This window comes from Rattus norvegicus, chromosome 6 (genome assembly GCF_036323735.1).
Source record: "Rattus norvegicus strain BN/NHsdMcwi chromosome 6, GRCr8, whole genome shotgun sequence".
Classification (NCBI taxonomy): Eukaryota; Metazoa; Chordata; class Mammalia; order Rodentia; family Muridae; genus Rattus; species Rattus norvegicus.
The window spans coordinates 107,704,671-107,728,983 of NC_086024.1; the positions used below are offsets into that span (position 1 = coordinate 107,704,671).

The 24,313-nt window shown below is 43.0% G+C and overlaps 1 protein-coding gene and 1 long non-coding RNA gene across 12 annotated transcripts in view; one reads left to right on the forward strand and one right to left on the reverse strand.

Moving 5' to 3' along the window:
* The window catches only part of Sipa1l1 (signal-induced proliferation-associated 1 like 1), a 279,045-nt gene that overhangs the window by 134,102 nt on the left and 120,630 nt on the right, over positions 1-24,313 (forward strand). For 6 of the 11 annotated variants that reach the window (XM_039111779.2, NM_001389245.1, XM_063261545.1 and 3 more), the window contains one exon: positions 1,354-1,414. The gene's annotated coding sequence lies outside the window, so the exon portion shown is untranslated. Of the gene's footprint in view, positions 1-1,353; positions 1,415-20,472; positions 20,524-24,313 lie in introns of those variants that run through there. The other 5 variants (XM_063261547.1, XM_063261548.1, XM_063261549.1 and 2 more) reach the window with 3 other exon arrangements.
* On the reverse strand, positions 8,654-12,121 carry LOC134479448 (uncharacterized). Its single transcript, XR_010052743.1, has 2 exons — positions 11,842-12,121; positions 8,654-9,267 (listed from the first exon to the last, which is right to left on the reverse strand). It is a non-coding gene; the product is annotated as an uncharacterized LOC134479448 (long non-coding RNA).

The following is a 24,313-nucleotide window of genomic DNA, read 5'->3' on the forward strand; positions in this document are numbered from 1 at the left end:
GTCAAGAGCAATGAGAAACGAACACCGCATGCTCCCTGCCCCTCCTCTCTTTTAGCCTTTTCTTACCCTATATATTTCAGAGCTTCTCAATCATGGACTGGTGTTTCCCGAGGTGGTCTGAGTGAGTGTTCCTTTATCTGCTAATAGTCAAGGCCATCCTCCGCAGACATGTCCTCAGGGTAGTCTGATCTAAATAATTGCTCAATTCAAATTTGGTTCTCAGGAAATCCTAGGTTTTGGGAAGTTGGCATTCAAAACAACCATCATAAGGTCCTTTTGAGGGTGTGATTTGCTATTGTGTTTTGATGTTTTATTAATATTTTCTATGTTTATTGCAATGTTACTTATACTGGCCTTAACTCCCCAGCCTCCCAAATTGCTAGACATGCGGTCAAGGTGGGTTCCCACAGTACTCTTACTAGATCTTCAGGCTGGGCAGCAAGCACTCAGATATTTCATTCGTGAATATTAAAAAGCCATTCCAGTCTCCAAGAGACTTTGTTGAGGCAGATATGTGCATTATTTTTCTGCTCAGGCCTATTTCCTCAGATTCCTGTAGAGATTGAGAAATTGAAGCTGGCTTACCCAGGTCTATGCTATGTTAAGAATAGGTTAATTAAGTGATGTAGGGATCAGGCTAACATGCTTCTTACATTCTCTTTTAAATCTACATAATGTTTGAGGTTCATTTCTTATTTTTCACTTTTGTTTTAGAAGTCCAGAACAGTATTTCTCAGTTGAAATGTGTTGCTTATTTTAATTATAGAAAGTTGGACCTGGGGTTGGAGAAACAGCTCAGCAGTTAAAGAGCCTCCTGCTCTTACAGAGACCCAGTCTGTTCCCAGCAGCAGCTCCAGCCTCAGGGGCTCCACTGCCCCTTCCTGGCCTCCACAGGCACCCAGAAGCACATGTACTTAATACACACACGCACACACACACACACACACGTGTAAATGAAAATAAAGTTTAAAAAAAAAAAAAAAGAAAGTCCAAGGCTGGGTGGGAAGTGCACAGCTTTAACCTCCAGCACTTCAGCGGCACCGGAAGATGTCTGCGAGTTCAAGGGCAGCCTGGTCTACATACCAAGTCCCAGGACAGTCAGGATACTAGAGATCTGTCTCAAAATAAATAGATTAAAAAAAAAAAGTTTGGTCTACAGTTGACATAGATAATCTTAGAAATATTAATAATGGACTAGTGTTTTAATACCTGCAGTCTAATATAATTAATGCTGCTTGCTTCAGAAATGCTAGCCTGTCCACCTCAAACATAGGTCCTTCGTCAAGATTGTGTGAGCAGTGTAGTCTTGGTGGTCTTTCATAGTTCTTACAAGTGTTTCCTCTTTGTTTGCAGGTCATGTGTCATTAGTGTGGATGCTGCTGTCTTACGTCTGTGGTCATGGCACCAGAATACAGTGAGTAGCCACGCCATGCTTAATGTTGCAAACTTTGACTTTCTGGGTTTGAATATCTTCCTGGGGATGGAGCCCCCAGATGCATGTGGGCAAGTGGACTATCATTTAGTTAAACCAATATGCATGTTTTGAGTTTCTGATTGCAGGGAGAGAAATATAAAAGCAAGAAAAACAATGTCGTCATGACCTACATGTTCCTGTATACACACTGTTTGTCTGCAAAGGCAAGCAGAGTGGGCACCAGTGCTGGACTGTTGTACACATGCTGTCTGTTCTTAGTGTTCTGGGTCAGGGAAGCTGAGTCCAGTTGAAGGGTGGGCCTGGTAAGCTGCAGTCCCAAGCTACCATGTCCACAACTGGTTTGCCAGCCCTGGCTCCATCGTCCACTCTGAGGCAATGTCTAGCCAGGGGGATGGTCTCAGAAAGAGCCCTGTGCTCCAGTTCTAGCTTGTGAGACCCTACACTAGGGTTGCAGCAAGAGACATACCCCAGTGGGTAACCCTGAAGCTGGAGACCCTGAGGCAGGTGTACCTGGATCTTCTGGCAGAAGTCATCTCATACTTAGGACAGAGCAGGGAAGCCTCAGCTTCTCTCCCTGAATATAACTGTATGCTGTTGTGAGCTCTGGTATGGCTTCAGCCTGAGCAAGAAAACCACACAGGGAGGAAGACGAAGTCTAGAATCCAGAACCCAGGGCAACCAGCCCTGAAGCCTGTCCCTCTTGGGATATGCAGTGTTTGAGCCAGTCCATTTCCTTTATGTTAAAGCCAGTTTGAGTTAGGAGCCAAAACACCCGAATGATTCACTTAATCCCCATTTTATTTTTAGTAATCCATTAGTTTCCCCCCGGGGGATGTGGGAGTAATTGCAAAGCAAGGCAAAATAATACCATTAAATTAAACTGGCACGGTGTCCGCGTTGACTGGCATCCTCTTCGCTCTCAGCAGGAGTCAGCTGTAGTGAGTTAGTGTTCAAAATGTGAGGGTAACGGAGCAACTTTGAAATGCTCTCTCGTTTTCATTTTCGTCCAGAAGCTTTTGCCTCTTACTCAGCTGGCCACAGAGGCTAGAAAGGGTCTGGGCCATGGGCACTAGCCTTGTTCTCAGAAAAAAAATGTGTCCACAGGCAGCATGGACCTGTTCTGTTTCCTAGAACACATACTTATGTTTTAAAACACTTGTTTTTGTTTTTAAAAAATTAATGAGTGCTTCAGATGCAAAAATGGTGTGAAGAAGAACAAATACACATCCATTCATCTCTTTAGCACAGGAGAATTTTGTCAGTCACATCAAGCAGTTAAAGCCTGTGCTCCCTTTCTCTGCCCCCCCCCCCCCATCACTATGCCTTTGTCTACTTTTGAGATGGGTCTCATGTCTCTGAGGCTGGCCTTGACCTTGCTGTATGGTTGAGGCTGGCCTTGAGCCCTGGCACCTACCTCCACCTCCCACTGAGATCACAGCTCTGTTCTACCAGACCTGATTTGGGTTTGTTTTAACTTCAAGAAGAAAGAAGAAAAGCAGATGCCACACACCACTGTAGAATCACAAGGAGGTTTACAAGAGCTACAAGGGCAGTGCAGGGCTGTGGCTTAGCCACAGAAAGCTGTGCCACTGGCACCTCCAGTGCTGCTTGGCTAGTCTGCCTTGGCTTTTACTGCGCTTGCCCTCCAAAGCTCTTCCCTTGGCTGCACACTTAGGCTATTTTCTTTCCTACTCTGAAGTCTGCAGCTTTGGGATATCACAGGGCGCTACCACCACCTCTGAGCCACTTCCTTCCCTCAGTAGTTTTCACTCTGCAGCCAGGGCACAGGCTCTGCACACATTTCATCTGTGTTTCTGCACTAGAGCAGTAGCTGGTGTCCCACAGAGCTTCCTTCTGGGCCTTCTAAGCTGACCAGTTTGTCATTCTACTGCTTTTTTTTTTTTTTTTTTTTTTTTTGGTTCTTTTTTTCGGAGCTGGGGACCGAACCCCGGGCCTTGCGCTTCCTAGGTAAGCGCTCTACCACTGAGCTAAATCCCCAGCCCCCATTCTACTGCTTTTATTTGTGGCAGTGCTTACAGAAGAGATCTCTCCCCTCCCCAAGCTGACTGCAGTCCATTCTGACACAACACCTCTGTCACTGGTAGCCTCTTCAGGAGGCTTTGCTGTGCCTCTGAGCCAGCGTTCTTTCCTTTTGTTTTTGTTTTTAATCTTGTGTGTGAGTGTTTTGCCATATGCATATTTGTCCACACATGCCCACAGAGTCCAGAAGAGGATACCAGGTCCTCTAGGAGTTACACCCAGTTGTGAGCCACCATTTAGGTGTCAGGAACCAAACCCTGATCTTTTGTAAGAGCAGCCAATGTTCTTAAACCTCAAGCCATATCTCCAACCCCTACGTAGTAGCATTCTTGACAAAGTGTAAGCCACTTAACTTGTGCATTATCAAAACATCTCTCTCGCTGCTGGAGGGTTTCTGGCATGCAGTGGGAGTGCTGCCTTCAGGGGCAGGAACAGTGAGTACAGTTGTACCTTTATTCAGAGACCCTTATCCCATCGGCACAGAAACACTTCTTTTTATTCCACAAGGGTCATGTTTATTTAAATGTTTAGTATTTGCTAAAAAGTAAACTACGTTTTTTTCCCCTCCATACTTTTATCTGTACAGGAAGAAAATCAATGTCTTTTATTGAAATTAAGTTTTAGAACTTTGTCTTTCATACATGTGTTCTGTTGTTATTAATAGAGTGGGTTCTTAAATTTTTTTTAATTGTAATTTTCCTCACAACCATCATTAAACCATGGACTCAGAATCATTTTGTGTGTGTGTGTGTGTGTGTGTGTGTATACATACATATACACAGACATATACATAACACATATACATACACAAACTGACCTGTGCATGGCTGCTCACACATGCATGCGTATGTGAAAGTTAGAGGTTGATTAATGTTTGGGTACCCTCTACTGCTCCCCATCTTCTTTTGGGTGGGAGGTTTAGACAGGATCTCTCAGGTATGTATTTGTGGTTGTTGTGGAACTATATGTGGACCAGGCTACCCTTGAACTCACAGGGATCCCCCTGCCTCTGCCTTTTCAGTGTCTGCTTCCATGCCTGGTCCCATCTTGAGCTGGGGTCTCTTACTGAATCTGGAACTCGCCATTTCAGTTAAATTTCTCGACCCAGCAAGGCCCCAGATCGTTGCTGTCATGCCAGTTTAGATGAGTCTAGGAACTGAACTCAGTGTATATATAGCAAGTACCAATTGAATTGTCTCCGCCATCACAGATCCAAAATCTTGCATTTAAAAGTTGCTTTTTAGCCAGATGTGGCATAATACATTCACATACAATCCCAGCACTCTGCAAGCTGGGGCAGGAGAATCATATACTCAAAGCCAGTCTTAGCTACATGATGAGGTACTGTTCCTAAGAAATAAATGGTTGCCTGTTGGATTTGCGGTACAGCATGGTAATACTCAGTTCATGAAGCTTGTAAGAAAGTATACCAAATCTTAAACATTTGTTGGCAACATAATATGTTCAGTATATTGTAGGCAGAACACGGTAGAGCACACTTTTTATCTTAGCCCTTTAGAAGGCAGAGGCAGATAGATGTCCAATTTTGAAGCCAGCCTAGTTACATAGTGAGTTCCAGGTCAGCCTAGGCTACTTGGTAAGATGCTGTCTTAAATAAACACATATACAAACTTATGCATGACTGTGTGTGCATTTAAATAAAGTTATTTTGGATGTTTGACCCATGGAATTTAACTCCTAAGTCTGTAATGAGCCTTATGTCTATTTCCTTTTTAAATGACTTTGGCACTTTTTGATTTTCAAGCTTAGCCTACCGAAGTCTTTCTACAGGCAGTTCAGTTCACCAACACTACTCTGTTTCTTGTAGACTTGTGTCTTCTTTTAACCTGAGGGTAGACTTGTTGACTTGGATTGTTTTCTCTCCTCAGAAGGACATTGTGCCTTTGTGGGCTGAGGAGCTTCTTCATGAACTCAGACCTGTAATTAGTCTCTGCCCTCTGCACCAGAGATTGTTGGCCATAGCCTAGTGAGTCTAGGAAAGCAATGAGTGGATCATGTAAACAGGCACAGATCACCCAGGATGTTCTCTAGTCTCTGCTCTGAGGCTTAGGTAATTAGAAAAGGAGATCAGGGCAGGTTGGCAGGGCATGGCTGAGAAGCAGAAGAATGTTTTTGGTTTCCAGGTCTTTTCTAGAAGGCTGAACCAGCTTGCACCTTTTTAAGTGAACAAGATGGGAACTGTTGCTGGCCTCCCCACTGTATTCAGTGCCCACCATTGCCCTTCTGAAGGGAATGGCCAGGACTGAGTGTGGCCTGACACTCAAAGGACTCCTGAGGCTGCAGCAAACCTGAGCACTACTGTGTCTGCCTGCCTCCTTCTAACTCCCACCCTTAATCTTTCATAGTTAGAACGGAAGCTCGATATTTTTCCTTTCTTAGAGTGATGCTCCCAGTGACTTACTGGGAACAAAGTGGGTGGAAGTCATGTATTGTGTTCATTACATAAAGTTAAATCTTATATTCCTAATAATAATGTTGGTATATTTTAATTTAAATATTAAAATGGTAAAATTTTTTTTACATTTTAATTTTTTCTAGAGCAGGTTTAAAATGATCATTGAAAGCTGAAGACAATTGTAACCGTTCTTTGAGACAGAGAGAGTGTCTCTTAATTTTTTGTGGTTATGTGAGTTTTTCCTAGCTCTCCTCATCTGTGCAAGAGCATGTAGGCTTATCTGTCCAATAGCATGTAGGCTTATCTGTTCAGTAGCATGTAGGCTTATCTGTCCAGTAGCATGTAGGCTTATCTGTCCAGTAGCATGTAGGCTTATCTGTTCAGTAGCAAAAGACCCCCTCACCTGTAATGCAAGTTGACTCTGTAGTGTAGACACATTTTATTTCCCCTATAGAATATATATGGGTGGGTGCCTGAGAGGACTGTGTTTTGTCAGGAAGTAGAAGAGAACTTTAACTTACCTTGTGACTTGTACGTGAATCCAGTGCTTGGTCTGTGTTGTACTGCATGCATGTGAGCTGGGCTGGGTTTTTTTTTTTTTTTTTTTTTTTTTTTTTTTTTTTTTGGTGAGACTTTGTCTCATTTATTTTGGAGTTGTTGAAAATCAGTTGTTTAAATTAATATTACAAGATTTTAGGGTGATTTTTCTAAGAAGCTGATTAGTAAATATTTTTTGCTAGTAAATACTCTTGATAAAATTTATTAGTTGAGATCTGTTTTCAAATAGAAATCTCAAAGCCTTTGGATTAGGGATTTAGACTGTTATAAAAAATGCCTGTTCACTAAGAACATCTTGTTTCTCATACAGACTTGTTGACGTGTTTAGAGTTAACCTCACAGCCATTCTCTTTCTGTAATTAGGAGCCAAGAGACATTCTGTAGTACCACAAGCAAATCGCTCAACCTCAGTGCCCCTAGTTTGTATATTGTGGGAATAGCTGAGTCACTAGCCAGCACCTTAGTAGCTGACTGGAAGTGCAGTGTTTACCATTAGTGACCACGTGACATCAGTCGATACTGTCTAAGTCACTTGAGTAAATTGTCTCTCTATGGTGTGGGGAATGTCTCTTGCTAGTGGGTGCACTGAGTGTAAAGGTCAGCCACGAATTCTAAAGTTTGTGGGTAGAAAGGCACATAGCGAGAATTTCTAGTTAATCTCCAGAAGCAAATGCCTTCTCAGTTTTTCTGAATGAAGACTGATCCCAGAACGACTTACCACTTTCTTTTCATCGCCCCTCACCCCCAGCCCCATTTATAATTAAGATAGTTTGGTATGTGGTGTTAGGGGTCCCTTCTGCAATCTGGAAAGCCCTTCAAAACAAAGTCTGTTCAGATTGCCCCTGTCTCTGTTTTGTCTGAATATTTGAGCCCATGACTCCATTTAAAGGTGAAGAAGCCAGTAGGAAACTATCTCCTCATATGTGAAATCTGGTTCTAAAGGTCCAGGTTCCAGCATCTTTTTGGGATTGAGTTCTCTAATTGCCCTGTTGTTTCTGTTTACTGTTTTTTGCAATAGGTTCTTACTATAAGACCGTCCTGTAACCCAGTGTAGCTGAGGCTAGGTTGGTGCCACGTTTCTGGTACTTTTGAGCCTGAGTCACCGAGTGTTCAGGGTATAGGTGTGGGCCATCACACAGTTTCTTGAACTTTGATGATCATTTAAACTAGCATACTTTCTAGTGCACTTGCTCAAAGTATCAGAATGTTAGTTAACAGCCCGGGAGCAGAGATTAGAAGAGCTTCCGTGTAGAATGACGAATACTTTTGAACTGTAGGCAATAAAGAAACAGAAGGCTGAAAACCACCTCTGCTTTACCACCCAGACATGGCCATCACTGATGTCATCGTATGGCATCTTCACATGGAACTCAGAGCACACCACTGCAGGGCCGGGGACACCAGTTGTTCCCCAGGATGTCCTGAGACTGACAGCCGTGAGAGCCTTGTGCGAAGGCTTAGGGTATATTACTCCATCCCCGCCCCTCAGAGAGAGAGAGAGAGAGAGAGAGAGAGAGGGAGAGGGAGAGTGTGTGTGTGTGTGTGTGTGTGTGTGTGTGTGTGTGTGTGTGTGTGTGTCGGTCTGTCTTTCTGTGAGGCACCACATGAACAGCTGCTAAGTAGAGAGGCCAGTAATTTTGGAGAAATTGCTCTGCTCCTGTAATAAAGACAGAAAAGAAAAGGCAGATTTTGAGAGCCCGTGTGTGGCAGCAATTGAGGGCTGAGCAAGCGAGTGTCTGCACCCCTCTGGTGTTTTGAAGTCTGTCTGTTCTACTTCATCCTCTCTCCTGTGCTCCCTTCCATTGTGCTGTAATAGTTTAGCGAACTTAACAGAGCTATGTTACGGAGAACGTGCAGGAATATCCACTGTGGTTACCCCACTGCATTCCATCGTGCTACGTGTATAACTTTTTGAATTATTACTGTCTGGATTTCAGATATCTGCTGTGGTAGGAAAGTATCCTTTGTGGGGTATTTATTCTCTGACATCCTTCACAAATGCTAAAAGTGGCTCGAATGCCACAGTCCTCTTTTCCAGTGTGCTGCTTCTACATGTCTGAGTTCAACAGCCGTGCTCACCCGGAGTCTCTTCCTAGATACATTGCAGCATAAGCAGCACATGGGAGCTTTGTTCCCTGCTTTCCAAGTAAGGAATGCAAGCTGCCCTAGGGAGCTTTGCCTTTTGTGGTGTCTCATTTGAATGCTTGTGGAAAGTATCTTTTAATTTCAATTCAAAGTGTTATCATTTAAAAACAGTAATTGAGCCAGGCCTGGTGGCATACTCCTATAATCCTGGTCTGGCTTCATAAGACCTATCACCAAATAAATGATAAAAGTCCTAGCTGCCTTTGCTGTCTGCTGTCCTTTGAGTGGCTTTGTGTGGTACACAGAGATGCTGTGTGATTAGTTAGTATGGTGGTTTTAAGCTCTTGTCTTGTATGCATGGATGGTTTTATGGAACAACATTCAACAGATTGATTTCAGTTAACTCCTCTCAGCTAGGATGGTAGTGACTTAGAGGACGCAGCCTAGCTGCTCGTTTGCTGCATGGATTCTAGAATTCCAGCAGTCTGGGAGTCAGTGGGCTACATGCAGTTGCTGTTCCTGTAGAGGCACACCGTGACAGATAGACCATCGGCAGGTACAGGCACACCGTCGGTAGGCTCGTGTAGGGGATGAGATTCTGATGCAGACTGTCTTCAGTGGGTCTTTCAGCCTTCAGTCTTGTTCCTTCACCCGGGCCTGTGTTCCCAGCAGCATTCCTTCCTCCTCCTTATCAGTGGACTGAGCTGTAGCCGACAGTGCAGAGTGGCTGGAGCTGGGAAGAAGATTGGAAGAGTGTCCAGATAAAGGGTCTGCTGCCCCATGACAACTGAAGCCTGCCACTGCTTCTCCAGCTGTTCACATGGCTGCCCTGTTTTCTGATCAGGATCTCAGGGTGGCTTTTGAACCACAGCTAACTTTTCACCATCTGGTCAGTTTCCATGGTTGATTCTCAGTTAACATAGAGCTTGACTGAGTGGCTGATGTACTAGAAATAAGCTTGCTTTTAAAATATTCTAATTTTCTGTCAGAATAATCCCTCTTTTGTTAATTCTGCAGGGAAACCATGAAATCAGTTGAACTTAATAAAAATAAAAGAATCTTCCTTAATTTTCCGCTGGGAGTTCTATATTTTCTGGAGAACAAGGAATGATTTTCTCTTAAGTTTAAGACAAGACAAAGAACTGTCTAGTTTTCCCTGTGGGTTAGTTTACAACTATCTGTACGGTTTTGCTGTTTGGTCCCCCATGAACTAGTGAATTAAGATTTTGTTCTGAAAACTTTAATATTCTTTGACTCCTCGAGATGGAACCACAGCTTAGAATGACTGCCTCGGGAGTAATTTTTTGACACTGTCACAGGGAAACCTGCCTTCAGAAGGCAGTACATCCCATGAAGTTTAGTGGGCAGCAGACCGGAGTCTTGTCTGTCTGTCCCCAGATGCCTGTCCTTTGGATCTATGTGCTGCAGCAGCAGGGTCTGCAGACAACAGCACCCCCTTCCTGATGCGTCTCCCTTGAGGCACGTGTGGTTTGGAGAAGCTCGCATGTGTGTCTTCTGGCATTTATGCCGAGGGGCAGAGCAGACCAACACGTTTCTATTTCAGAATGGGGTGGAGAGGAGGGAGAGGCCATGAGATGGGAATGAAGACTTTGGTCTCTTCGAACCAAGGCTCTTTCTCTTCAGAGCTTTGGTCACAGTCTTAGGGTTTTACTGCTGTGAAGAGACACCATAACCAATGCAATGCTTAAAAAGACAACATTTAATTGGGGATGGCTTACAGTTTCAGAGTTTCAGTCCATTATCATCAAGGAGGGAGCATGGCAGTGTCCAGGCAGGCATGGTACTACAGAAGGACCTGAGTGTTCTACATTTTCATCTGAAGGCAGATAGGAGAAGATTGGCTCCCACAAGGTTAGGAGGAGGATCTTATTGCCCACTCCCACAGTGACAAAGTTCATCCAGAAAGGCCACACCTACTCCAGCAGGGCCACACCTACTTTCTAACTATGCCTCTCCCTTGGCCAAGGTTATTTAGTCCATTGCAGGTCCCCAGTTTTTTTCTGAGTTTCCTTACATAGAAATGTGGGTACTTCAGTTATGTTAAACCTGGTAATGTGGCTTTTGACTGTCCTGTGTGCTGGCAGAAGGTCTGCAGTGTCTCCCCTGACACTGTCATAGAAGGCCTTGCATCAGTGGATCTGTGGGTTCAGTCACTGATGGGTTCCTTTCCCTGCCATTGCTTCTCTTTGAAATCTCCCCTTTCCCGGTACCAAGTCTTTTTCCTTGGGAGGTTCTCATTTCTCATATGCTCACTTTTCTTTCCTCTACTGCTCCCTTCTTGTGGAAAAACCCAGGGCCTTGTGCTTGCTAGGCAAGTGCTCTACCACTGAGCTAAATCCCCAACCCCTCCTTCTCTTATCCTTCCTAGCTCAGAGCTCTTTGTTAGTTCTTCCAACAGCTATCCCAGGCTTCTGGACCTCTCTGGATCATTTAGGTGTTTTACTCATTGTAATCATCTCTGTCCAGATTCACTGGACAGAGATAAGTCAGCCACTGACACTTGTTAGTTATAGTCACAAATTTACCAATCGAGAGGTTTCTGTGCAGTGACTCAACAAAGGTTACCAAACACATTGTACTAATCTCCTAGTTTAAATGGACCATCTGTTGAGGCATGAGTGATTGTCCTTTTCTGTGAAAACCAGTGCACCCAGTTAAATGGCAGCCCAGAGTGGCCAAGTGGCTGACTAGCTTGTGCTCTCAGATGACCTCTCTCCCCAGGAGTTTACTTGTGTCCTTTGAGCTAAGTGGTGAAAATGTTTTGTGTTTTGATTATGGGTGCTGAGGGTTATGCTTGCTGGAGACTATTAGATAAAATGGGAAGTGAGACTGGAAATAGGACGAAAAAGAGGCCACTTGTGACGTCAAGCTGGTAAGCCTGATTTATGCACCTGCTGGTGGTGTGCTCTGGAAGATCTGTGCTCAAGGTCTAAGCCACAGAGCCTCAGGTGACTTGCACAGCATCCGACATGTGCACTTTATTTTGCATTCAGACTTTCTAGTGAATTCTGCAGAGTCAGCAGGCATAATCTTCAATGTATAGGCACTATACATTTCTCTATAAGACAGGAGTCAGTGCCTTTAAGTAATTTGGCCTATGAAAAGTTGCCAGGTCTGTTTTGTGCCCTCTTCCTTCCACTCCTGAGGGGTGTCACCCTAGTTCCACAACATTAAATACTGCCTCTCTCTGACTCCCAGTCCTGTGTCTCTGCTCAGCCTTTGTTCAGACTGGTACTTCATCTATCTTCCCGAGTGCCCCACTCCCATGGATAGCGGGCTCAGTTACCTCCTGGGGAGAGATCTTGTCTGGGGTGAAGGTCTCCTCCTGGTACCTGGGAACCCTGCTGTGTAGAAAGGCTACCGATTGTTGCAGTCAGTGTTCTAGCTGTCTCTCTCTCACTCAGAATGGAAGACTCTCACTTCATTGCTCCAGCTGAGTGCTGTGGAGTTGCTCTTGATTTGATTCAGCTTTAAACCGTAGCTGATCAGCAGCATGTCTTAAAGGTTCCACCGCTAATACCCAGACCTGTTCACTTCCTTCTGCTGGGACACATGTTGAGCAGGGCTTGGAACCCAACCACCCCTTTATGATGAAACCTCTGCATAGAACTAAGGTCTTGTCTTGCTTTCTTGCCTGGGTGGCCTTAATGTCCTGGGCTCAAAGGATCCATCTGCTTCAACTTCCTGAAGAACTGGGACTGTGTGCCTGTTCCAGTTCTCTGTTTTTCCTTTTCCTTTTTCTTAATGGTACTCAGCATCAAACCCAAGGCATGCGTGCTAAGCTACTGCTCTGCCATTGAGCTACATCTCCAGGCACGCTGCTTTTAAAGTTTAACCCCATTTTCAAAGTCTCCAGGTTTCTCGTAGTCAGATACCCATCTGTTTCTTATCTTATGTCATAGTCCCCCTCTTTTTCCAGCCACAATAGCTTACTTTACCTCAGACATAATGTCTGCTCATGTGTTGGGGTTTCTGCTCATTTTCTAGTCAGCCCAGAATGCCTCCTTTTATAGCCAGCTCTGAGAGGCCTTTTCTCATTGAGTATGAGTGTGGGCAGGTTCACCTGTTTCCCTTAAAAGAGCCAGAGCTTGGCAGCAACTGTCTGCTGCTGTCCCTTACCACATTATTTTTTGAGACAGGGTTTCCCACTGGCTTTGGAATGTACAGTAGCCAGTGAGTCCCTAGATTCTGACAGCCCTTTCTCCCTCAGCACTGTGGTCATTGCTTGTGGCTTTTTACCAAGGTGCTAGGGGTCAGCTCTGCTGGCTGTGGAGTTATCCACTGTCCTGGAGCATCCTGGCATCCTCCCAGTAGATGCCAGTAACACACTCCTGCTCTCAGTCCTGTGACCATGGATGTTCCCGAATACTGCCAAGACTGAAGGCAACCGCAGGTAAAACCCACTCTTCTAGATATTGAAATGTTTTCTTTAGTTTAGAAATGAAGTCAAAATCCTTTTTGTTTTCCGTTTTATTTTTATAAGTGGAATATAACATTTTAAAGCTATTCTAAAGATTGTTCAACTTACACCATTACTAAGTATAAGTCTATTTCCACCTTACATGTTTCTGTAATTCCATATTAAGCTTTGCGTTAGGAACCTTAAAATATCCTGAGGGATTTGCTCGTCCAGTGCTCGTTCATCTGCTCCCATCACCGTGGAGCTAAGCACTGTGAAAGGCATCTTAGGTTAAAAGCAGTAGTGACTGAACTGGAAAACATTTTTCTTCATGTTCTTTTTTCCTCTGTTCTGTTCCTCCCTAAACCTTTGTCAATGAAATGGGATATTGCTTTTAATGTGGGGCTCATGGTAGGGAGGGCCCGCTTTCTGAAATATGCTCCCCTGGAAAATTAGCAGCAAGTGTAGTTTGGACAGACAGATGAGTGAACTGTGGGCTAAGGGAAGATGTAGAAGATGCTTGCGGAAGGGATCATGCATCTCCTAGAGCATCACTCAGAGAGCAGGCAACAGAATGCATGTATGCTGGCTCTTCATGTGGCACTGTTTGATTCTTTGAATAAGCCGGGTGCTAGGGACAGAGGCTAGACCAGGATTCTCCCCTTGAGCTGCACCCTTAGCCTCACCCACATGCTTCTGGGAGACATGAAAGCAAGCACATGGAGAGCTCTGAGATATCAGAGTTAGAAAAGGGCCTCAGCGGGGCCTGAGGGCTTACTGGTACAGGGCTTGCACAGAGCACAGGCAAGGCTGCGGTCCACTGCCAGCATGCCAGGTTCAGCACCAGTGGCACCCCAGGGAAACGCTGGCTCTGCTGACCTACCATGAGGTGGTTGGAGCCACACAGGCAAACACCCCTGTGGGTGATTGGCTAGTGAAAATGTAGGTTTTAAATCTCAATATTCTAGTCTTGGCTAATTTTGAAGCATTTTAAATGCATACAAACTAGCAGTAGCTGTCAGTGTGTTTCCATTTTCTGCTTAAGTTCAGTGATAACTTTTTACAGAGGAGGGGGGCATGAACAGTGTCCCAGGCATTTGTTGTGGTGCACACTGCTTAAAGAAATTACCCCACCCCCTCCACTCCACAGTGGCGCTGGATTCTTCCAGGAAAAAAAAAATAATGAAAAACCAGAATTTGTATTAAGATTGTAGTAAAAAAAACATGAATTCATGATTTTTATCATGTGTGTTAGTAATAAGCTTTTAGAGATGACAGTATGAGACACTGTGCCCTTTTATTATCTGATATATAAGCATAGAACAGTGAGAACCTTTAAAACTAGTATCCAGTTCTTAATTCATCATTGGAGTATTCTGGGCTGGATTCATCATTATAAACAGGATAAAAACTTTTCTGTTTTTGCTTCCTAACCAAATGTTAATTTCAAATTTTCCAAAAACATGTTTCTAATGACTGAAAAATGAGGCGCCTTCTTCTTCCTAGAGTAGGAGTGCTCCCATGAGAGTGAGCTTACATGGTTGTGGGAGGGTTGACTTCACTCTTCTGAACCACGCTGTCCTTCTCCTTAGGTAACTATTGAAATACAGGCAGAGACCTTTTTATTAATATACAAGCTTATGCGTCTTATAAACATTTTTTGTACATTTTAGTGGCATTACTATAGGAATTAGATTTTGTGGTACACCTTTACCATTGATTTTTATCACTTATATACCCATCTGTTATGTTTTACTTATTAATTATTTAAACATGCTCTTTGATCAAAATATTAGTTACAAGCAACTATTCATGAGTGAAAACCAGTTATGTGTTTGGGTGCATTTGTCCTATCAGTTAGGAATGCAGTGACAAGCCAGGCTAGCACCTTGAGCAAATACTGTTTGCCTTCTCAGAATCAATACTCTCAGGTTGACACATGCATCTGGTAATACTTCTGGGGACCTGGTAGCTCTCTCTGTGTTTAATTCCACTGGTATCTTTTGTCAAGCTGGTCTGTTGTTCTTCTATCTATCCTGAACTCCAAGAGAAAGAAGGGGAAAGCAAGCCCTGACCATGCCTGTCCTTTCCACAAGGGAGCTTTGGTGAGCCAAGAAGGGGGTGATGCGGACTTCTGCTCAGTTTCCATTCATCAGACCAGGAGTGGTTTAGAGACTGATTTGTTCTCTGGGGCTAGGTTAGTGTTCCACACATTTGCCAGAACAAGTGAGTAATCTGTGGTGAAGAGCTGAGAGAGGGCCAGGCTCAGGTAGAGGGCAGTGTGCCTTACCTCAGGGCCTGAGGACATTGTGTTCAGATGTGTTTAGAAGTCCTGGACCTTTGAATTCTCTTGATTCTTGATTTCCTAGAATAAATTATGGAGCATGTTCTTGAGACTCTTCTTTTAGACACCTTTCTCTAGCCAGACTGCCATTTTCTAGGGGACTCAGATATTAGGGTAACAGATACTCTGCTTTAGAGTCTCCCTTATTGTTAATTATATCATGGGGGAACACGGAGAACTTGGTCTTGCTTAATTTTAAACTAAAACATACTTGGTAAATTTTTTTTAATTTGATTTGGTTTTTGTTTATTTTGGTGTTTGGTTGGTTTTTTGGTTGGTGTTTTCAAGACAGGGTTTCTCTTGGGTGTCTTGGTCCTGGAATTCACTTTGTAGGCCAGGCTGGCCTCAAACTCATACATATCCAACTGCCTCTGCTTCTTGAGTACTGGGATTAAAGGCACAGGCTGCAACTGCCCTGCTTAAATTTGTAGTTCTTAAAAGAATTTTTTTTTGTCAGTATGTTGATATTTTATTTGTTCTTACTGGCAATAAAACTCCAGGAAGATGATTTGTTTCAACTCGTATCAGCACAGAGCAGCACAGGTGAACTGGCCGTGATCTAACTCACCGGTGAGTCTGCAGTGAGCTCACAGGTAACTGTTTCTGTACTGACAACTTTGAAGCTTACACTGTCCTGCAGGACCACATCGTTTCAGGAGCTGCTTTGGTGCCCGGTTGTTCTTAACCTTTTGCAGGCATGTGTGGTGTTAACTTCCTTTTATGCTCAAAGGGATGTGTTGTTGTTGTTGTTCTTTTTAACTTATTGTTGCTCTCTTTCTAAACTGTAACATCATACAAGGGGGGACATTTTACATCCTCCTTCAGTTTTGAACCCCTTTGGGGAGAATAGAAACATACAATATTTATTAAATTATGGTAGCGTAACTAGTGTTAGGTACCTTTTTCTTTTATGTATAGAGTATATTCTGAATTCACATGTTACTTGACACCAGATGCCATGTTTAAAGGACAGAACTTGAGAACTAGTACTACTGCTTCCTGTCTTTTTGTTTTAATATAATTTTATTAAATATTTAATTTTTAGTTTTTTGACTTTTATATCTTGAAAGCAGTGTGTTGCATTTTGAGTTTTTGTTTGTTTTATTATAAACTGAGTTCTGTTAATAACATTTTTCTGTCTTTATTTCAGACTAGCCTTGACCTCAGTACATAGCTGAGGCTGTAATTGAACACAGCAGTTCTTACTCTGGCCTCCTGAGGTTCGGGACTCTGGTGTCTTCTACCTTATTGTCTTAGCCATGAATCTCCTTTCTTGTCTGTCTTGCTGTGACAGGGATTTCAGACATTGTTGCCACTTTGTACTCTGTTCTGTCAGATGCAGTGCCCTGTGCTCTGACTCACCGTCCTCTACTGTCATTCATGATGAAGCCATTCATGGCTTTTATCAGTCTCAGGCACTTGTCTTGGCATCCTTACTCAGTTGGTTCCTAAGTGTTTCTAGTTAACTCCTGGTCGAGGGCCTGCTCTTCTCCCCATTGTAGCTCACGCAGGGCCAAGCTCTGATTCTGTGCATGTTAGGCAAGTATTCTAACAATGAAGATGTATCCCCAGACTCTGGTGCCAGAGGTGGGTGGCGTCCTCAACTGTTCTCCCCCTTAATTTTTGAGACAGGGTCTCTCAGTGATCTGAGAGCTCAATGATTGGCCACACTGGACATCCAGTGAACTCCGGGTCTGCTTCCTTAGTGTTAGGGTTGCAGCTGTATATCACCGTACCTGGCCATTACTTGGATGCCAGGTGTCTAAATTCAGGTCATCTCGTTTGCTCAATAACCATTTCCCCACTGAGGCATCCCTAAGTATAAACTCTTCCTCATACTCACCGGCACACAGTAAACATACAGTAAATAGTAGCTCCTCTATATCAGTTCATCTCATCCTCCTCCCCACTAAGTGGTACAAATCAAACCCAGGACCTTATAACTACTACCCAGACACTTACCGCGATGCCACCTCCACCTCCAGCATGGAAGGTTGAGGTTTGTCTTAGTTATTTTTCATTGTTGTGAAGAAGCACCATGGTTATGGAAATTTTTACAAAAGAAAGCATTTAGTAGGGGCCTTCCTTACATTTTTGGAGGCTTAGTCTGTTATCAGAGTGGGGAGCATGACAACACACATCGTCCTGGAGTAGTGGCTGAGAGCTACCTCCTGATCCACAGGCAGCAGATAGAGAGAGACTGGGCCTGGCCTGGGCTCCCACCCCCATGGCATACTTTCTCTAAGAAGGCCACACCTCCAAATCCTTCTAATCCTTTTAAAGAGCTCCACTCCCTGGCAACCAAGCTTTAAACATATGAGCCTATGGGACCCATTCATATTCAGAGCATCACAGGGCTAGAGGTGTAGCTTAGAAGGAGAGTACTTACCTGTCATGCAGAAGTCTTTGCTCTGGTGTTAATAAATGTTAGTAAAGGGGTTATTATGGATGTTTTGTTCTCTCTTGAGCTTGTTGTCAGCTCTTACTTTTCAGCAGTCTCTTCCCTCTTTTTATTAGTTCTCTATTCATTTAAGACTCAAGAATCACTTGACTCTTAAGTAGGCAGAAGTTACTTTATAGGTATAATGAACACCTTCTCCTGCTCTGATCTTGGGGTAACGATTTGTCTTTTGCTCTCCGCCCCATGTTCTTTTTTTGTCTTGCCAGCAAGAGCACTTGAATTTAATTCACTCTATCACTTGATGGTGAGGAGGGTCAGTTCTTTTGTCCAAATGTTATTTTATTTTGAGTTTCTGTTTACAGGGTTCAGTTTGACATGGTATTTTTCATTTTTCTGTTCTTTTCCTTACTTTTTCCGAATCCTGTTGTCTTATATGATTAACTGTGAATGTTATTCTTGTTTGACTTCCATTTCTCTTGACCTTGGAGATCTCAATTCAGAGGATTTTTTTGGAACTATTTTCATGTGTAAGCTTCCTAAGTCTGGTTTTGGGAAGGGAGTTAATGTTTTACTGAAGAGTCTTTAGCTAATTTGGTAATCAAGCCAAACTCCACTGAGTTTCCAAAAAATTCTGCCCCAGGTGTAATCTACCCTTTCCACACGAAGTAATGCTGTTGAGTCCAGCTGCAGCTCACTCTTCCCCTTGGGTTAGTGAATGTGGCAGGCTCCCTAGAGTAGAGCCACTTCATTTGCTGTCCAGCAAATCCTTTATCATTGTAAAGCAGTGCTCATGTAAGGGAGGCTTTGCCCTTCCTTTACACTGGACATGTTCTCATAATTTTGTTACTGAGCTCTCACTGCATTTAATAAAAAGCACAGAGAATGAATGCATGTGATGTCCAGCACAGTTATAAAGCTTCTTTATAACAAAAATACTTGTAAAGGAGGAAACATTTTCCTTCTCAGAATCAACCTTCCGCTCCCTCCATCTCTTCTGTCTTCTTATCTTTTCACATACACTCTGTGTTCTCCTGCATAACCATGTTTATAGAGTAGAACGACGTTATTTTAAAAGTTAACAGTGTGTCTTAAAGTTTGTCCTGTTAACTACTAGCTATCTCATACTGTAATAAAAATGGGAGAAATGTCATTTTGAATGTATTATCTTAAAGAAAATTATTGAAATAACTCAAGGAAGAAATCAGCAGCAGGACTAATGTGATTGAAGTTAAAAGACCACCAAGTCTGAAGTTTGCCAGCAGTAGAACAATAGAAAAATGATTCCATAATTACTGTCATAACAATAAATTATTATAATATACCCTGTAATAAACAGAACAAAGACTATATAGTTTCTTTATGCTTTGTTTTGCATTTTGAGATGAGGTCTTCCTATGTAACCTAGGCTGTCCTCCTCCTGACCCTCCCCAGCATTGCAGTTACAGATTTGTGCCATTGGGTCTAGGTACAGTGCCTTCATGAATTAAGAAATAAGAGCTACTGTATATTACTGTATATTACTATATATTACTGAAGGCAAACTTCAACATTTAAAAGAACCCAGTGCTCCCCAAATTATTTTTTTAAATGCATGCATTTAAAAAATAAAATGCTACAACCAAGAGAATTTTTCAAGAAACATGACCAGTGATTCTAAACTTAATTGCAGGTGCTGATGGGGTCAGTAGGATTTGTTATAATGTTGTCATATTTGAATTGCTATAGCAGTGACATGGAGTTGGGGGGAGTTGGAGAGGAGAGAAGGAGAGGCTGCCAGGCACAGAGGGACTTGTCCTTGATGTTGTGATTATTATCAGTAATTACAAAGTACTGCCGGCTACAAGAAGCAGTTGTAGGACAATGCGGCAAGTAAAATTGTGTTTGGGGTGAATTAAAGGCATGCATTTTGAAAAGAAACATTTAAACATATAGAGGAAAATGTGTCTAGCACTGGAAAATGGGAGAGTATTTTAAAAAATATATAGAAAGATCAGACTACAAATTTGACCTTTTCAGAAATTCAAATGAGTACGGGGATGCAGCTCTTATGGGTGGAGTACTTGCTTAGCATGGACTTGTATAAACCAGATGTGCTGGCTTATGCCTGTGGTCTCAGCATCCAGGAATTAGAGGCAGGAGGATCAGGTACTGAAGGCCAGTCTTGATTGCATAGTTGGTTTGAGAGTTTGAGGCCACCCTGGAATACTTAAAACCCCGACTCAAAAAAAAAAAAATTTAAATGGGAAGTGAGAAGGTATACTTTAAACAATAATCAGACAAAGCTTAGACAGGGGAAAGTATGCATGCATACACACACACACACACACACACACACACACACACACACACACCCCTACCTAATGCAAAATTCACATCTGTAGTACTAGATATATTCTAAATTATAGCAAAGAGGCAGTGACCTAGGAAATAAGTGGGCAAGACACAGTAGATTAAATTAAGAAACTTATTGATATTCTCCACCAGTGCCATACCAATGAGGCAACAACATGATATCCTGCATTTTCCTATTGGCATCAGTTCAGAGGTGGAGTTAGGAAACTTGGCATTGTGTGTACAGTGCTGCTTATATGGCACGTCTACTTGGAAGGTCAATTTGACTCTTTTGGTGGGGTTTGGGCACTGAACTTGGGACAGCACAGTTAGTAGGCCAAGACTCTGTTCTTTGATCTATGTCTTTGATCTCACCTAGATGTTCTCTGATGGTGTTCCAAAATGTTCCAAGTTCCCAAAGAAGGTGACGAAATAACTGTCCTTCTGTCTCTCTAGTGATACAGAAGAATGGGAACAGTCCAGATGTCACTCAGTAAGTTCCAATGGTGTTCCATACTCTCTATCAAACAATACTAACGTCTAGAAGCTGCTAGGAGGGTCTGTGTCTTCCTGTAGCAGTGCGGACGTGTCCTGGTTTCACATGGGAGAAGAGATGCACAGAGAGCGTTTGGGAGCAAAGCATTTCCTCCAGCACACCACACTGGATCACACCACACTGGATCACACCACACTGGATCACACCACACTGGATCACACCACACTGGATCACACCACACTGGATCACACCACACTGGATCACACCACACTGGATCACACCACACTGGATCACACCACACTGGATCACACCACACTGGATCACACCACACTGGATCACACCACACTGGATCACACCACACTGGATCACACCACACTGGCTACTGTCGGCATTCCTGGCTGATGTCTGTGTCTGCTGAGAGTGAGAAGTCCCCTCAGAGACGAGTCTCTGGAGAGTTGGAATTGTAGCTGTGACCTTTATTTCTTTCTCATCAACGACACATTTGACATTATATATCTTGACATTTTCTAAGTCTGGGTGACTTAATGTGGACATTTATATGTTTGCACATTTCGTAATTAAAACATTTTCTGTAAAGTCTAGAGTGGCACTATTCAACCATTCTCATTGGATAGGACGCACTGAGGGCCACCAATGCTGCTTCTATGTTAATTGGCATCTCTCTTCCCTGTTTGTCATTGTTACTGACAAAAGGTAAAAATACTCAAGGGCAAGTAAAAGGAAAAGAAGTAGGATGGTAGAATTATCAACAGTTTTGGTTGTAACTAATTTCATGGTGGCAAAGGTTTAGACTTGAGTGGGTTTAAAGATTGCAGAAAGCACCGACCCCTTTACTTCACAGGACTGGAGGTCTGAGTCCTTGGAAGGTCACACTCAATGTGGGATGGATCACAGATAAGGGCCAAGATCACTTCCCGGTGTAAACTTGGAGCCCCTTGCCGTGGAGGAATTCTACTGGGCTTGGCAAAGCTCATTTCCTGTTCTCTAGGGAGATATGGGCTGGGGATCCTGGCATTTGTGCATCTCCAAGCAGAGAGGAAGCCTTTTCATCTAAAGAAGCAGGGAGAGTTTACAAGTCAGTTACTGACCTGATAGTCATGGGAAGGCTGTAGGACTTGGAAGCTGACAAGAACACAGCAGGCTAGGTACATGAGACATGACTTATCTGCCACAAAGGGAGTGTGATGCTGCCATCCAACACCAGATGTTAGTCGCTGGCACTGGCCGTCAGACCTTTGCCACAGCTGCTGCTAGCTTCCATGGACAGGGTCAGATGCATGGCTTCTTGCCCTGTAGACACTTCAACTCAGAGTCTGTTCCTTTCTGTAGGAATGGCTGTGTTAAATGTCTACATGGCATTTTTAGCTTCAAACTGGGAAAACTGATTTTAGTTGAATAGGGAAATGCTCTGGATATGCAGAATCCAGAAACCAAGCAACACTAGAAGTCGTTATTGTAATCTTAATGTCATTTTCCCCAAGCAAATAACTGAGTCCCCACCAATTCTCTTGCACTGAGTGGGTGGTTTGGTACCCTGTTCAAACAAACCCTGGTCCCACACAGAGGTTTATTCTGTTATCTTAAAACATCAAAAAGTAGCCTGTTGTTGTGGCATATGAAAAGAAGTCTTCATGTGAAAGTGGTTGATCAAAAAAACCAGAAGGAAAGTAAATGGATCAAATATAGATGCTGATGGTGACAGAAAATACTAAAAACAAGAATCATTTTTTAATTAGAAGAAATAGAACAAAGAAATATTCAAAATGAGCCCCAAAATCATTATGAAATATTATTTAAGATGGAAAATGAAATTGAAAAATATCTCTTGGATTTAAAATAAAACACACACACACACACACACACACACACACACACACACACACACACACAGGGTGGAAGGCCAGGGAAGAAAGACTGGAAACTCCTGGTATACTCAGGACATTTCTAGACAAGAGAAGGGAGACTGAGAAGGAAAGGAAGTTAATTTTCAAGACATAAAATGAAAGTTCACACACCTAGTACATATTTTTGCTGAAAGGCCCAAAGGATGTCTAAAATAAGGACTATTGGGTGACTCTCGTCGAGGCCACCCCAAGCTCAGAGTTCCAGGATAGGGCTTTGCTTACTACCTGCAGCTATAGACCCAGAAAGACAGCAAGCACTTGAATCCCAGCTGGATGGGCCAGACTGGAAACCTGAACAGGAACAAAGGAAAGAAGGAAAAGAAAGAAACAATCATTAAGTCTGGGAAGAATAACGTATAATCAAGGGAGCAAACATAGTTATAAAAATATAAATCCTGATAAATATGTACCTATTTAATGTAGCTATGAGTACACATATAAACAATTATATGTAGATATAAGCAACATACACAGAATATAAGTGGACAGGGAGATGATTAATGGAGGTTTGTTAGTTTCTTATTTCCTCAACTTCAGTATCTAAGCTTGATCACACACATTACGGCATCCTGAACCTGTCACTTAGGAATATGAAATGCCGTGGGAAGCCGAGCCTGGGCTTAAGGTGTTTGTTTGCTCTAAACCTGGAGAAGATTAAAGCAGTGGTTTACTCTCCTCCTCATTTGCCCATGGTGCTAGGCCGTTAGAGTATGTATGCACTAAAGCTTCACAAGGCAGAAAATTCAAAACCAAGTAGTGTGGCGGTGGTAGGCCTTGGGCAGCAGCTCAGTCACTTCTAAGCTGTGAGGTTGGTTCCTAACCTGTTGCAGAGCATGCTTTTCTGCTGTAAGCGTCTGCTGCAGACTCAGCATCTGAAAACTAAGGCAGAGCACTGTACCAAGGTGCTTGCACAGTGGTGGACAGTGGACTAGAAAACCTGAAACTGTCGGGTGGGTCATGGATGACTGATGAAGACAAAGGGAATTTGGGGACAGGATCAAGGACAGGATCAGCAGACAGAGCTCCTAGGACCTGCCAAAGCAGGAACAATGTCCAGCAGGTGGCTTTAGAAGCTTTTTCTGCTATAGACAGCCACATGCTTCCAGGGCTCCCCGTGTGAGGAGACCTAGCTATTCTTCCCTCTTCTTTCCTGTGAAAGGCCCTACTAATCTCCTTTGCCCCAGGAGTGTGAGAATGCCTGCTTTAATTGTATCACCATTAACTGAGCACTGGCTTTCCTAAGAGGTGTTAAATGATGTCATGGTGATTTCTCTGTCTTTACTTATTATAGTCACAATCTCAGCAAAAATAGACAGGCCTTGAGTCTGTGTTCTGTTAAAGAAATTTTCTTGCTTCAGCACAGTCTCTTTTAAACTTGTTTTAACTGCTGTTTTTCAAGAACACTTCGACAAACAACAACAAAACAGCCCTTCAGTTTTCTTAGTAACAGATCTGATGCTAGAGGTAGTAACATTAAAGGTAATAATAACACACAATGAGGTTAGGGTTTCTGTCAAGTAGAAACTTTGGTTCTTAATGTAATGATCTTGATTTTTTTTTTCATTACAAAAATCATCATAAGTTTTTATTGTCCCTCACAAGGAATGTTTAAAAAAGCAACTTTCTGAAAGAGAATATATCCAAATGTTGTCTGCATAGGTGTAAGATATACAAAGGAGAAGGCACAGGCTATAGTAAGAGAAAAGGCAGCAGGAAGGGAGTTTTATAAGGTTGTGTCCCACAGCCATCACTGCCTAGATTCATAGTCTCATGATACCCGGTGCTTAAGTCACTTGCAACATCCCACCTCCAAGTTCAAAGTTCAGGGCTGGTGGGACCATGAGAGACTGGCTTCAGCCATG